The 15,899-nt window shown below is 46.3% G+C and overlaps 4 pseudogenes; 3 read left to right on the top strand and 1 right to left on the bottom strand.

Moving 5' to 3' along the window:
- LOC119525129 overlaps positions 1-583 on the top strand; it is a 30,285-nt pseudogene extending 29,702 nt beyond the window's left edge.
- A 7,758-nt stretch (positions 584-8,341) lies between these two features.
- On the top strand, positions 8,342-14,224 carry LOC119525128 (annotated as a pseudogene).
- On the top strand, positions 9,773-12,672 carry LOC119525135 (annotated as a pseudogene).
- Positions 12,790-13,660, bottom strand: LOC119525131 (annotated as a pseudogene).
- Positions 14,225-15,899: the final 1,675 nt, after the last annotated feature.

Genomic DNA, 15,899 nt, shown 5'->3' with positions numbered 1-15,899 from the left:
ATATTTTCCTTCATCGAGTTTGTTTTGGCATAATTATAAATATTTGGTATGTAAGGAAGGAAGTTATTGCTTATACATAAATATATATAGGCATATGAATATATATGAATATTCTATGAAATATTGTTTGTATCTATGATAAAAATAATACATTATAATATAGATGTTCATACTCTTTGAACAATATAATTCTTACTGGAAGTGTTGGAGTCTGGGATTCTCATTGTCACTGTATATATTTTCCAGCTTCCATTCCCTTCCCTCAAGATAGTCATACAGGGAGGGAGGACGCACAATCTTGCAGTAAGCGCAATGGAGAGAGCGGTGTACACTGGTCCCCGCTCTTCCCACAAAGCCACCGCCGCCTTCCTCCTCCTCCTCCTCCTCCTCCTCCTTTGCCGCCATCCCCGGGCCAGCGCTGCGCGCCAGAGGACAGCCCCGGCTCCGGAGCGGACCTTCAACTCCTCCCGCCCGCCCAGGAGAGCCGGGCGCCTCCCGCAGCCCGGGTGTAGACGCTTCCCCGGTGGCCATAGGGAACCCGCTGGCGCAGAGCCAACGTTGGAGCGTTGGGAAGCCAGTGTGAGGGTGGGTTTGCCCCACTTCATGTCTTTTGGGGTGCAAATCAGGAACTCCCCCTTCCAGCAGTGATCCCAAAGGGGAATCACAGAACCTGTACCTGGGGGGGGCGGGGTGAAGTGACAGGAGCCTCCCACTGACCCAGCCCTGGAAACTGTCCCTGATAGCACCAGTGGAGCTCCACATATAACAGACAAAAAGTTCATACTAAATAATTTCAAGCCTAGTAGCCAAATATATATAGATATTCACTACAGAAAAACATGTAATTTTGTATGGATTACATTTTGAGATGAGTAGGATCTAAAACTTAGGAGAAAAAGAGTTAGAAAAATAAAATTTCAAAATTCTAACAATATCCAACATCCAGAAATTGCTATAAAACCACCAAAATATCAAAATACTATTAAGGAATACAATTGAAAATGTGATACTTAAAGGGCTGAATGTTATTATATATTTCATTATGAAAAAGTTGGGAAGTCACAGCATCTATCATAAGAGGGAGAGAGTCTTGACCCACCCCAGTGTCTGTTATTCTCAAGGAACACGGGTCATACAACTATTTGCCTGGGGAAGGTCTCGATGGCAATTGGAGTCAGTGGTGGCTGGATGGGTAAACTGGATCTGGGTGCTGGGACCCATCACAATGCAGGAAGGAGCAGAGAACTGCTCCCTGGGGCTCTTGGTGATGCTGCTTGACCCAGTGAAGAGCTTCCTCTGGGTGGTGCTTTCTATGCCTGAAGGACCAGGTTGGTCACCTGTGCTCAGGTACCAGTGAATCCTATTGAAGTGTCTTTCCCTCAGTGTGTCAGGGCAGCAGCCTGAGAGCTCACAGACCCTTTCCCTGATTGTGGAATCTGACATGTGGCTCAGTACCTCTTCCCATCTGCTCTCCTCCAACATGCATGTCAACCATCCCCCCGAGACTTCACAAATATCCCATCTCATGCCAAATCCTACTGGGTCTGTTGTTCTTGACCTAACCATGATGCTACTTGTGAATACATTTGGGGCTTTTACATCAATCTCAATAAATAATTTGATATGGTTCCTGTTGTGTTGCTTTCCATGGTGTGCTAAAATCAGAGATTGGGTTTGGGTTAGGTGCTCTCTATTTTAAGTCTCTGGAAAAGTTTCTTGCACTTTAAGCAGAACTCTCTCCTGAATTTTCTGCTTTGGATGCTTGAGGGACAATATATAGCTTTTTAAACTTAGATACCCGGACACCCTGGAGGACACAGTTAGTATAATATGATACCCTGGAACTAGGGAGAGAATGTGGTGAAATAACAGGATGACTGACCCTCTCTGCCCTAATGCAGGAATAGAGGCAGTGCCCATGTGCCCCGGGAGCCTTTCACTCCCTGCTTGATGGAAGCTCCTTGTCCAATGATCAAAGAAGGTAAAACCTGGCCCAATGTTGAGATTCCCCCAGAGCTCTGCTTGTTCAGACTTCATTGAAGGCAGTGAAATCTCTTCCCACTTAAGGGTCACTTGTTTGCTGCCCAGACAGGCTTCTAGGTCAAGTTTCTTCCTACAAATTCATCCCTGCTATATGCATTGTCTATGTGTTCCTGGGAAACAAGTCTTGGCAAGGATTTCCTGATGAGTGGAGAATGAAATAAAAATCAAAGATGATTGTCATAACCAAATTCTCATTTCCTCTTGGGGGGCCACAAGAGCAGGAATATCCCCATTCAGTGAGGACACTGCTTGCCCAAGTGTGCAAGAGTCAATAGAGGATTTTCCTAGCTGGCCTGGCCCAGAACCCACTGCTCTCAGGACAAGTACAACAGCGCCCCCTTCTGGTGTCAGAGCCTGGGTCCTCCTGCCCCTCTGACTCTGCTCACCACTCTTGGGAGGACATCCTGGCATTTGCTCATGGGTCTGTCTGATGGTGCCACCCAGGGCAGTAAAATGAGTAGGTCCCCTCCATGGGGCATGTCAAAAGGCCACAGGAGACACCCTAACAAGCTCCTAGTTGCCAAAGATGGAAGAGTTTGAGCAACAAATAAATAAATTAGTATTGGGCTGTAGCCCAAGGAATAAAATAAATACACATGAGCCCTTAATCTCATAAAAAAAATTGGGAAGAATACACAAATCTCCTCTCTAGACAAGATGGAATGACTGATGTGGATGCTCTGTCTTCAAGGAACTGGAGCATAAGGCCCCACTACTCAAGCATGGGCTGTGCAGAGTGACTTTCTTTCAAAGGTGCAGTATGGCTGGGGAGAAATAGAAGAACCAATTCCTTTCCCCAGGTGATCAAGGTCATACAAACCATCATAAGGCACTGAGATAGATGCACTCAGGGGCATTCACGGGAATCCTACAAAATTCCAGAGCAGTCCTCTTGAAAACTGTCAAGGTCATCAAAAACAAGGAACATCTGAGAATCTGTCACAGTCAACAGGAGCCTAAGCAAGATATGATGAATACATGGAATGTGCTATCCTGGATGGGATTCTGGAACATTAATAGGGTATTATGACAAAACTAAGGATACAGTAGGACAGTATTGACTTTAGTTAGTAATAAGACACCAATTTTGGCTGTAACAAATATAACACTATTGAAACATGATTATTTATAATAGGGGAAATCTGGGAGCAGGATGTGCATACAGGAACTCTAGGTTCTATTACTTCAATTATTCTGTAAATCTGAAACTCTTCCAGAAAAGAGTCCATGTTTATTTTATTTATTTATTTTTTTTAATGAATGGCATTCAGCCTGGCTCATATTCGACTTCTTACCCACATTGTTGTAAAATATGACTACTGGAGAAGTGGTCTCTTGATCAAAAAAGTTCTCAGAGCCTAAAAAATTAAAAAAAAAAAAACCAAAAACAAACAAACAAACAAACAGAAAACAGCCTAGAAGCATTGGAATGGAACTCACAATAATATGGATGAATCTCAAAGGAATATTGCTGGTGTAGGAAGCCCAACAAAGCAACATTTTTTGTATGATTACATTTTTAAATATTAGAAACTCCAAATCAAAGAGTGACCAAAAGAAGATCAGTGGCTGCCTGGGGAGGTGTTTTGGGGAAGGATGGAGGGAGTGAGTACAAAGGGGCAAGGGGGAGATGTGGGGGCTGGTGAATGGATTCAACACCTTGAATGAGGTGATGTTTTCAAGGGTGCATAGAAATGCCCAAACATGACAAATTGTATACTGTAAAATGGGCAGTTTGTTGTCCATTAACTGTATCTTAATTAAAAAAAACTGAGAAAAGAAAAATAAAAGGCTGAAAAGGAGTCAAGAGGTCACTCTGGTGGACATTCTTATGCACTATATAGATAGCACGTCTTAGGTTTTAATGTATTGGAATAGCTAGAAGTAAATACCTGAAACTACCAAACTCCAACCCAGCAGTCTGGACTCCTGAAGACAATTATATAATAATGTAGATTACAAGGGGTGGCAGTGTGATTGTGAAGACCTTGTGGATCACACCCCCTTTATTTAGTGTATGGATGAGTAGAAAAATGGGGATAAAAACTAAAGTACAAATGGGGTGGGATGGGGGATGATTTGGGTGTTCTTTTTTCACTTTTATTTCTTATTCTTGTTCTGGTTCTTTCTGATGTAAGGAAAATGTTCAGAGATAGATTGTGGTGATGAATGCAAAAGTATGTTATCATACTGTGGACAGTGGATTGTATATCATGGATGATTGTACGGTGTGTGAAAGTATTTCAATAAAACTGAATTTAATTAAAAAAAGTAAAAAAAATAAAAGGCTGAGATAAAAAGTACAGGGAGACATATTGCAGACTAATCTGAGGATGACATTGTTGTGAGAAATCCTTCAAATGGAGAAAGGAGTGAAACTGGGGATGCAGGATTCCTGAGTTAGAAGGTGGGTCTGAGTTGAGGACAGCTGCTGCCTCCAGTCTCTGAACTTACTCTAAAGAGATTCAGTGTTCTCTGAGGGCGGGAGGAGAAATTATGGTTTTTCTGGGATGTTTTGCATCAGTATGGGCTGCTCTGAGTGACTCTGAGATGGACACAAGAAGAGGCTTCACTCCCCAGGGATAAGCCTGGACCCAGGGTGCAGCAAAAGGATCAGGAGAAGCCCCAGGAGAAGCCAGAGCCAGCAGCTGCTGGGTGTCCACCCTCCTGGCATATGAGAGGGGACATCCTCACTCACTTTCCCATGGGTCTGGGATGCTGTGTGAGCCTCCAGCTCCTCTCCTCTGTCTGGCAGTGACAAGAAGCCTCATCTTCAGGCTGGAGCCCAGTGATGCTCAGGGAGCCTGAGTTTCCAGACTTGGAGCTAGAAGTTATAGGGGATCCCTGAGGGTCATTTACTGTTAATACAGATGAGGAGTTTGGGGATCCTTCCTGGGAGATGTCAGTACCAGTTCACCTCATAGCCTCCCCCAATGTCGGGGCTCCACCCAGAGCAGGAGATGGTGACCCTCTGGCCCTGAGCCCCAGACACTGAGGGGGGCTGTGTCAGCACTGCCTGGGCCCAGGACCATGAAAGTGGGGGAGACACAGAGATGGTGAGTCTTTGGTACAGAGATAAGAGCACCAGCAGGGCCCCATGTGTCCTACCAGAGCCCATTCCCTGCCCCAGTGTCTTCTCATGAGTGCAGTGAGGAGGGTGAGCAGGAGAGGGGACATAGCCATGTTGGTGATGATTCTGAATCTCTGAATCCTGCCTTCTGTGGCCCCACAGCTGAGGTGGAGCTTCCTCAATGACTCTCCCAGCCCCTCTTCAAACTGGGAGGCAAGGGAGGGTCCATCCATGCAAATGAGATCCCCAGCTTTCTGACCTTCACACTGTGCCCTGGGCCAGGACCCCTTGGGGAGGAAAAGCAGGGGTGTGGGGTGTGCAGGGCTGTGTGGGTCCCAGGGGTGTGGAAGGAGATACTTGTTTTCAATTGGGAGATATTTACTGAGCACCAAAGGGCTCCTTCTCTGCCTCCAGAAGCTGACCTGGGTGAGCACCACAGAGAGGAACCAGGAGACCCAGGAGATGGGGCCCCAGGAACCCAGGGCTTAGTGTTAACCAAGGAGGAGGCAGATCAGGGCAGGCTTTTCACACAAGTGCTCACAGGGGATCTGCCCTTCCTGAGTAGCACAACCTCTCCCTTCTCCCTGTCCCCACCCCAGGCCAGCCTCTCCCATCTTCTTCTCTCCAAGGTCAAGACCACATTTTCTTCCCGCCTCAGAAGGCCCAAGTGCTCTCTTTGACACAGTTGACTCTGCTCAATACGAGACTACAGAGAGCACCTGAGAATTCATCCCCTTCTCACCCTGCCACCTCCCTCTCTGTCATTAAGTACCAAGGGCCTGGTGGAGTCACTGGAGAGGATGGCAGCGGCAAGACCAAGGGCCACTTGGACCCCAAGAAGCCTGAGGACATGGCTCTGATGTTGGGGTTGGGTGGGGTTTGGGGAGATGCTGTAGCCTGGTGCAGGATGCCCGTGGGACAGATTCCATCATGCTGAGAGGAGATCCATGGGCTACAGAGGAAGGTCTGAACCCTAGAGGGTAAAGAGGACCTTGGAGAGTCAGCTTGACCTGGAGATTGAATCCACACCTGGAATGTATCACCACCCTCCTGAGATAGTCAGTGAACCCAGACATGTGCAAGTTTGGCCAAAGAGGAGCAAACACAAGGGCAAAAAGAAGGGAGCCATGTTGGAGGGCGTATCCATCAACCAAAACCTGGGGATCATTCCTAGGTGAAAGCATAAAGAAGTATCCCAGATTTTATATTTACTATCTCTAATGTGAATACACACACGTGTGCACGCACATACAATGATACACTTTTTATTTTGTGGCTCCTGTCAATTCCTTTGCAATTAATGATATGTCTATGTATGTATATTACATTGTTAAAATAAAATAATTAAGAATAACATTTTTCTGAGCCTGGAACTATGTGAGAGTCTCCTCTGGGTCCTGGAGCACAAATTCCTGAGCCCACACTAGGTTGAATCCAGCCTCTTAGACAAAAGAAGATATCAGACAGAAGGGCCAAGGTTAAGCCAGGGTTTTTTGTCTCCCTTCCTCACTGACATCTGTCACTGTGGTAATGGTTGCTGTACCAGAGAGCACAGTAATATGCAGCCTCATCCTTGGGCTGAGCCCCCATGATGGTGAGGGGGGCTTTTTCCCCAAGCAGGGAGGCAGAGAACTGGGCAGGGACCCCTGGGACCCAGTTGCTGATATCCCCTATCAGAACCCAGGGAGCCTGTTATGGCTTCTGTTGGACCCAGGTGGCATAGTTACTGGTGGTGACAGCCCTGTTACTGGAGCCACAGGTGAGGGTGACTGTCCCTCCAGGAGATATGGACACTGAAGTTTCCTGAGGCACCACAGCCTGGGAAATGGCTTCTGCAAAAAAGTGAGTGACCCCGTGGTCAGTAGAGATGGGGGCAGGCAGGTTGCATGTTGCCTGTCCCCACCCCAAGCCCAGAAGGCCCCCCCTGACTTGTGCAGTGAGCCAGAAGGGTGAGCAGGAGAGGGCTCCAGGCCATGGTGGAGATGTCCCCAGTGCTGTCCAAGGTGACTCACCCCTAGTAACCTGCCCCAGCTTTCATTATAACCCCTAAGTCCCTTGTGCCATGAGGACCATTCCTCAGAGGCCAAGACAGACCCATTGGCCCCTGTCCCTCCTAGGAGCCCAGCATGCCCTTAAGGGTGGCTCTCTCCATGCAAATCCATCCAGGGCCTGGTTCTATCTAAAGATCCCAAGGGATGAATAGATAATAAACCCAGCATGTCCACTAAGTCATTCCCCTCAGCCAGGCAAAAGCTGAGGTGGAGAAGGTGACTGAGGGATCAGAATAGTTCTGTTAATCAATCCAGTTAATCAGGGTTCTATACATAGGAAATCAGGCCCTAGGAGTGGGAAAGTCCCACTGTCTTGCCATCACTGAAGGCTGGGCTGTGTCATGGAGCAAGGGCTCACTGCCCAGTGTGGACAGAGGCCAATGCTATGACAGCAGGATTTTGAGAAAAGAAACAGTTTTAGTGTGAGGTCAACTGGCAAGGAGACAAGAGGCAAGGCTCAAATCTCTCTCCCTGATCTGAGAATTTAGGGGGGTTTTATGGGATGGGAACAAAGGGAGGCAGGGACAGTGCATATCCTGCTTGGTTGGTCAGAGAACTATTGATGAGTGGTAGTGATCTGCCTGTGGACGGGATATTCCTTGGGGAGGGACCCAGTGCATTTTATGTCTCCAATGTCTCCTTATCCTTGTAATCTTGGTTCTGAAGGAGGTGATTTCTGTTCTTGAAATCTCAAATGTCACTTAAAGGAGAGTCAGTGTTTTCTGTGCATGCTCAGGTTATATGACCTGCAGTTAAACAAGCTCAGAAGAAAGTGCTATAGGAACAGAGGAGATCCTCTCAAACTGGTTTTGTCCTGCCCATGGTTTCAGACAGAGGCATCAGAGCCATGGTTGTGGAGTGGGGTCTTCAAATATCAGGAATCAGAGGACAGAGGGTGACCACACAGTCCCTGATCTTCCGGCTGTCCCCATATCCCATGGCCATGCCCCACAGTGTCCTACAGTCACAGGTTGTCTCCTCAGGGTGATCAGCAGAGATGCTTTACTTTTACCTTCAAAATGGGCTAATGGATGGGAATGGAAAGATCAGGGCAATAGGTTTCTGTGGCAGAGGTGCAGCCCTGAGAGTTCTTAGGCAACAGAATTTGTAGGAGAAGACATATCAAGGCCTGCTGTGAAAGATGCAGCCGAGGTTGTGAGGTGAAGAAGCTGCAAGGATGGCATCCACAGCACTGATCCTGCAGGAGAGCCCCAGGGTGGTAAAGGCAATGCCACTGATTAATGCAATAGTTATAGGAAGATTTCTATGGTTACTCACCTGAATTCTTCAAAAACTTCACCTGGAGGCTGAAAGCAGTTTCAGTGGAGAAGGAAAAACTTCAAGCTGCATTTTCTCTACAGAAGTGAGAGTTTCATTTACCTTTTATGGGGGGGTGGTGGTGGCAAATTTTAATGCGTTTATTTCTTCAGGTTGCTTTTATTAAAAGTTTTATGAAAAGGAAATACTATAAACATTTATAAGGGAGAAACATGGCCTGAAGCAAATGGTGTCAATACATTTGTAAACAAGGTAAAGTTGCTCAGCCTATTAATAAAGGCAAAAATAAAAGCATTCAAAAAAATTTTAAAAACCAAAAATTAAAGTATTCTTGGATAGCACAACTTTTAATTTCAAGGGGCTTGGAGTGGGAGTTAATAGCTATATTAACTATAGTTAATTCTCAATTCTCTAGCCTTGATCATTGATCCCCTCTCTCTTTTCCTATAGAAAGGCACATTAGATGAAGCAAGGCCTCATTGTCCCCTGTTTGAGATAACACTGCCAGTGACAACACAGCTAGTACCACCAGACCCAAGAAACTGTGAAATGCCCATCAGTGTATTTTTCTCTACCTTTGCAGGAAAATACTGGAAGTAAATAGGGGTATGAAATTCAACAGGTGGCTAGGGTTGTTTTACATTCAGTTACTTGGAAGCATAACAGAGTCAGTTTTTCTGAGTCTTACATATATTAAAACAGAGAAAAAGGGCATTGGAGGATAATAGAGTTTTTGCACTGAAGGTGAATCAGTACCAAGAAATCTGCTCAACTCAGCTCAGAGGCTCATGAGGAAAATCAGCTCTTAACCATTTGTCACTGAGATATGCAGGTATTGGATTTCTTAGCTGGTTATGCCCTAGTGAACCAGATATAGCTACTGGGCAAGGGGAGGAAAGAAAATACATCTTGTCCTCTACATGCATAGTTATGTTTGGGAGATGACCCCCAGCTCTGAAATATTATTATTTTTTACAATGACTTAGATAGGCAGGACAGCACACTTTAAACAGTAGTTCATCTTGTTAAACCTAGTTTTTAACCAATGACTTGAACTAAAAACAACTCAAACCACTGGGTTATGCACAGCCAATAAGTTAAAACTAATGCATTTCTGGTAAGTGGGGGTGAGCATGGCCTGCTGCAAGATGTCACTGCAGATTTCTAGGCCCCAGATGCCAGAGATGCTAATTCAGTAGGCTTGCTATTTTGCATTTGAAGAAGAATTCCTGTTAAATCTGTGGACTACACTCTGCAAAACACTGCTCCTCGGAATAGGAAGACATATCCATTCCATGGTTTATTTCCTCTTTGTCTTGAAGACAAAATAATGCCAAAGAAATTAAAGCCTGCAGGGAATGGGAAGGAAGGGGGGCCTGCTCATGTAAGCAGGTGAAAGTGGAGGCTGCTGTTGTTCCTTCCACTCTAAACCTTGACAGCCCCAGTGTGTTTTTGAAAGTTCAGTCTCACTCATCAAGACAGAGTCTTTTTTAAGGAATTCTGGGAGCAGAAGCTCCTTCTTATTCAGAGAGATGACCCTGCACTGGACATGTATTACCAGTCCCTGCTCTGGGTAGCAGATCTGAAGAGACTGTGAGCCTGGGTCTACACCATGGAAGGGATGTCAATGTCTGTTGGTGTGTCAGTGGAAAGAAAAAGGATGTAAATAAAGATGGCAAAGCTCACTTTCTACAGCTGAGAAAAGATTTTGATCAGAAAAGGGCAACAATTCAGTTTGACCAACCTCAGAGATTTAAGGATGAGATTTGGAGGAGGGTCCAGGAGAAGCTGGAATGTTATGTTAGCACCTTGGTTGGCTCAAATGTGTACATGACTCCCCCAGGAGCCCAGGGCCTGCCCCCAACTATGATGATGTTGAGGTGTTCATCCTGCAGCTGGAGGGAGAGAAACACTGGCACCTCTACCACCCCATCATACCCCTGGCACTGGAGTACAGAGTGGAGGCCGAGGACAGGATTGGGCAGACCACATATGAGTTCATGTTGAACTGGGTGATTTTCTGTACTTTCCCAGGGGACCATTCATCAAGCAGATAGGCCTCCAGGGCTGGCCCACTCTACTCACATGACCAACAGCACCTACCAGAACAATTCATGGGGAGATTTCCTCTCGGACACCATTTCTGGACTTGCGTTTGATGCTGCAAAGGAAGATGTGTCATTAGGAGCTGGCATATCCTGGCAACTACTCCTGCAGGTGGAAACCACCAACTATTGCAAGGCTAAGTGGCTATCTGAGGATGCTTGCAGACAGATTGGAGGGCACCAAAGAACTTTCATCAGACATGAAGGATTCTGTTAGGAGCAGATTGCCACCTTACTATGCCAGGGATGGAGCCAAGCCCTCAACACCAGGTGGACAGTTGCCAAGGTTGGACAGAATAGTGAGACTGCAGTTTAAAGACCACATCTTAGGGCCAGATCAGGATTGAGCTGAAGAAACTCAAGAAAAGATGGTTTATATCTGCTATTCCTTAAAGAACAGGAGAGTGACACACATGATGGGAAATGAGGAGGAAACAGAGTCTCATAAACTTCAGTTTCCTCTATCACAGATGGATGCACTGAAGCCAATTTGGAACAGTTCAGCTATTTATGTCAAGGACCCAAAACTTAACACAGATGAGGAAAAGGAAAGTCTGGTATTATTTCTCCAGACAGAATATTTAATCCAAGTAGTCTGGTGCCTTTGCAGAATAAAATTCTATTTTATGTGTACATATCTTAAAAAGAAAAAGCAAAGATATTATACACATGAGTCAAGGAGAAGATGAATGCAACTTTCCTTACCTGTGTATCTACGAACATGAGACCTACTTGTTACAGATAGTCAAATGGCCATAGGTATTTACAGAAAGACATGGCACAGCAGATTACTAAGTGTCCCACAAAGTGACAAAACATATTTTTGGCAAGTTTATTTTATTTAAACCAGTATGGTATAAAAAGCACAACTCCAATATATGTATTGTGCCAGTTTGGATGTAGTATGTCCCCTAAAACACCATTATCTTTGATGCAATCTTGTGGGCGCAGACATATTACTGATGATTAGATTGGAATCCTTTCATTGAGTGTTTCCATGGAGATGTGACTCAATCAACTGTGAATGAAACATTTGATTGGATAATTTCCATGGAAGTGTTATCCCACCCATTTAGGGAGGGTGTTAATTGGATTACTGGAGTTGTATCAAGGAGTTCACAGACAGAAGGACCTCAGAGCAACTGAGTGACATTTCGAAAAGAAGCTGCAGCTGAGAGGACAAAACACCCCAAGAGCATCATTTTGGAGAACGCCATTTTGAAATGCAACCTTCCAAGCTAACATGGGTTTTCCAGATGCCAATGGCCATACTTCAGTGAAGGTATCCTATTGTTGATGCCTTACCTTGGACAGCTTATGGTGTTAAGATTATAACTGTGTAACCAAATAAACCCCCTTTATAAAAGCCAACCCATTTCTGTTTTTTTTGCATTCCAGCAGCATTAGCAAACTGGAACATGTATCATTTAAATTTAAATATCATTAGTTGGCTTTGCTCTTTGGAAGAAACAACTTTGTTAAAGAGCCTGCTTAGCTCTAGAAAATTTTTAAACAACATGTAAAAAATGTTAGCTTGGGTGTTTTACAATGAAAATATACATATCTTTATGTATGCACAAGCCCCTGCCCACATCCCATTAAAATAAAGTTACTCCTGTAAACAAAAGAAAACAACAACAACAACAACAACACACACACACACACACACACACACACACACACACACACAAAAACCTCTAACAATGAGGAGTAAAAGGACATAAGGACGTAAGTGAAAAACAAATCCTATTTATCAAAGAAGAAGAAAAAAGAACTCTTCATTGTATTTTGCACGGGGGAGGGAATAGAAGGAGAATATTTTCATTATAGCTTTAGGTTGGAAGCACTTCAGACAGTCTCCTACCACACCCCCCAAATCAAAACCGTGGTGGCTGTGGCAGAGCCAGAACACAACCCAGCCTCTCGGGGTATACCGCCCCCACGACCGTGCGGGGGGCTGCAGTCCAGTCGTCCCCACAACCGTGCGGGGGGCTGCAGTCCAGTCGTCCCCACAACCGTGCGGGGGGCTGCAGTCCAGTCGCCCCCACAACCGTGCGGGGGGCTGCAGTCCAGTCGCCCGCGCTTTCCACGGCTCCCGAGGAAGCAGCTACTGCCCATGCAGTAGATCCAATGTGGAAGGCCGGGGGCACAGGGATAGGGCCCTGGTGGTGGGTGGAGGACGGCCGGGCGCAGATCTGGGAGGGGCACGTCTTCTGCCCACCGCTCCCGGGCGCCGACAGCCTCACGGGAAGAACTTGGGACCTGGATAGGGCCCCCCTAGCCCCAGAAGTCATCAGCCTGCGGGGTCTCTAGGAGCCACGCATCTCCGGGCAGGTCACAGGCCGAGCCCGAGGCCTCCTTGGACCCGACGGGCTCCAGCACCCGGTAACAGCGGCAGTCCTGGCCGTGGTCGGGATCGCAGGGAGGGGCCAGGATGTCCAGAGGGCGGCGGGCCTGTCCACGGCATCGCTCTGGTGCCGGGTGCCCAGGTGCAGGGTGTGAGGATGCAGGGCCCGCTGGCCTCAGTGTACTCCGCCCGCGAGCGCAACATGCCCGGCCCAAGGCGTCCCGCTCCCGGGCCTGCAGCGGCGGCTCCAACTGTTTCTCGGGCGGCGGGGCCACTGCTGTTGCCCACAGCCCGCCCCCAGCTCGTCCATGCCGCGAATCCGCACGGTGCCCCAGAGCCCCTTGAGCCTGCTGTGCCGGCCGGGGTGGTCGTGCAGCGGGATGGACAGACCGCTCTTGGGCAGGAACAAGCCGAGCCTGAAGCTGTCTACCTCGTTGATGTGCACGTAGGTGAATTGGGCGGTGAATTGGGCGGCGAATTGGGCGGCAGCGGCTGCAGCGTGGCCTTATGCGGGGCGGTGCTCAGGGCCTGGGTGCGGACCTGGGTGAGCAGGCCCTTCAGCTGGCCCAGGTGCTCTGAGGAGCCCGGCGGCATCGGCGGGGTCTGGGGCCGCGCAGTGGTCAGAGTGGCTGCAGCCGCCCCCGCTGCCCCGGCAAGTGAGGGATGCCTGCAGGGCGATCCCTTGGATCAGGGAGGCCGTGTCGTCTCTGGGCGGGCTTGACTGTTTCTCCGCCCCCTCCTCTCCTCTGCCCCTGGCGGTCCCTGGCGGCCGCCACAGCTGCAGGCAGGCAGGGGCCAGGGGCCGGGGCCCGGCGGGAAGCCCAGCAACTACCAGCCCATTGGGCGCGCGGTTCCGCCGCTGCCAACCCCGGCAGCCACACACCAGCCACAGCCGGGAGCGCCCGCCTCGCGCCCCCACTTCATTAGTTCTGCCATTCAGTTTGGAACAGGCAGCGTTTCCCAAAGTGAGGCCAGGAGCTTTGCAGCAGCGGTTAGAGGATGTTCATCTTAGACAAGACAAAGCCAAAACATCTGTCCATGCTTGGTCTCCCGTGGGTCAGGAAACAGTTGAAACGTTCAGGCAGAGGAGCCTGGCTCCTCACACGCTAGAGACAGTAGGAGGGCAGCTGAGCCTTCAAATGGCTCCCTCTGCTCCAGCAAATCTAAAATCTCCTCAAGCTTTGTTACGGCTAGGAGGGAGAAATGGAGATTCAAAGAGCCTGGAGAAAATTCTTATGGAATTTGTCACAAGTTGTTTCTTCATTTCTACAACAAGCTAGAGACCACACAAGCACAGCTGGGTTCCCTTCATGATGTTTTCAAAGACTAGTGTCTCCATCACCCTCCTGCCACCTCTTTACTTTGCGTTGAAGACAGATTTCCAGGTTGTGTTTTCTGATGGATTCAGTGAGTTTCTTCCTGTAAATTACATGGCTTATTGCTCCTTTGACAAATAACAGCCAAGGCAGAGCACTGTTTAGAGGACTGAGGTTCCCATGCACTTTCTATAGTTCTATGAGCCAACAATTGTTAAGAATACTTTGATTTGAAAGGGAACAGAAGTGACTATCATATGGTTTTTACTGTCCTACTGTTGCTTTATTGCCTGACCAGCTTATTTTTTATGGGCTTGATGATACCTTATGTATCCAGGCATAATGTGTAGCTTAGGAGAATGCAGAATTTTAGAAATTACATTAGTATAAGTAAGAAAGCAGCCACATGCAATCAAATACATTGCAGTATTTTTTTCCTTACATATAATGAGTATATTTTGCTTGGGAAATAATATAGGAAAGAGATTTATAGTAGAGCTAGTAGTATTATATCACAATTTGACTATGAGCTTCTCTGTCCATTTTAAATTTTTTCCTGCATTTAATGACTTAATAACTATCAAGTGTTTGTGTGTTGATCCTATTCATTAATAATGATACACTTCATAGTGTGGGATACATTCAGATAATGAAGGAAACAGCTGTAATGAGCACGAAATGAGCATCCTTGAAATTTCAAAAACAGTTACATTTTACATTCTCTTTCTGTAAATATGCTAATTGATTCTAGACAATACAATTTTTATGTCTTAAGATTAGTTGAAGTAAAGTTCACAATTATGCTATGAATATATGTAAATGATGTTAGTATGGTTGCCTGTAAGAAAATAATATAAATTGAATTTTTATGGATGAAATAACTGTCCTCCTATCCCATTTCCAGAGAGAAAGAAAGATTAATTCAAATATGACTCATGACTGGACTTTGATTTCAGAACCATCCTATAGTTAAACACAGCCATTGAAATTGTATCACATTCCTTATATGAGGTATCTGAAGAATACAAATGTTAAATGTCTCCCAAATTCAGGTTCAATATGTGGTGGAAAAACGGAAGCAGCCAAACCCTGCTCCATCACTTCCTTCAAGAATAAACTTCTCTTATGTCTGAGTTAATTTTGGAGCAGACAAAATATAAACCAACATATTTGCTGGTGGGAATTCATTACATTGCAGAGAATTTTGAAAAGAATCTGGCAAATCCTGAACACATTAATCATGGAGTTACCATATGTCCAGCAATCCCGCTGTTAGCGTCCACCTAAGAGAAAATGAAATATATGCCTATACAATACCTTGTTGGAATGTGGGAATGAATAGCAGCATTATGCATAATGGCCAAAAGATAGATACACCCAAAATGTTCAACTAATGGGTGAATTTTGTTGAATGGATCAACAAAATGTGGCCTAACTGTACAGCAGAGTATGATGAAACTGGTTAATATGGGAAATTTGGGTTGTTTAGACATAACTGCAATAAAAAATATTGTATGAATTCTCATATGTGATGAAATATCTAGAAGATGCAATCTTCACAGAGACAGATAGTGATGAATAGGATACCAGGGGCTGGGGGTGGGCTGGCGTGGGGAGAGGGAGTTATAGCCTCATGAATTACTGGTTTCTTTTTCAGGTGGCAAAAAGCAGGGGTAACAGATGTCAGTG

Source organism: Choloepus didactylus (assembly GCF_015220235.1).
Source record: "Choloepus didactylus isolate mChoDid1 chromosome 23 unlocalized genomic scaffold, mChoDid1.pri SUPER_23_unloc9, whole genome shotgun sequence".
NCBI lineage: Eukaryota > Metazoa > Chordata > Mammalia > Pilosa > Megalonychidae > Choloepus > Choloepus didactylus.
This window is presented reverse-complemented; position numbering and strand designations above follow the sequence as displayed.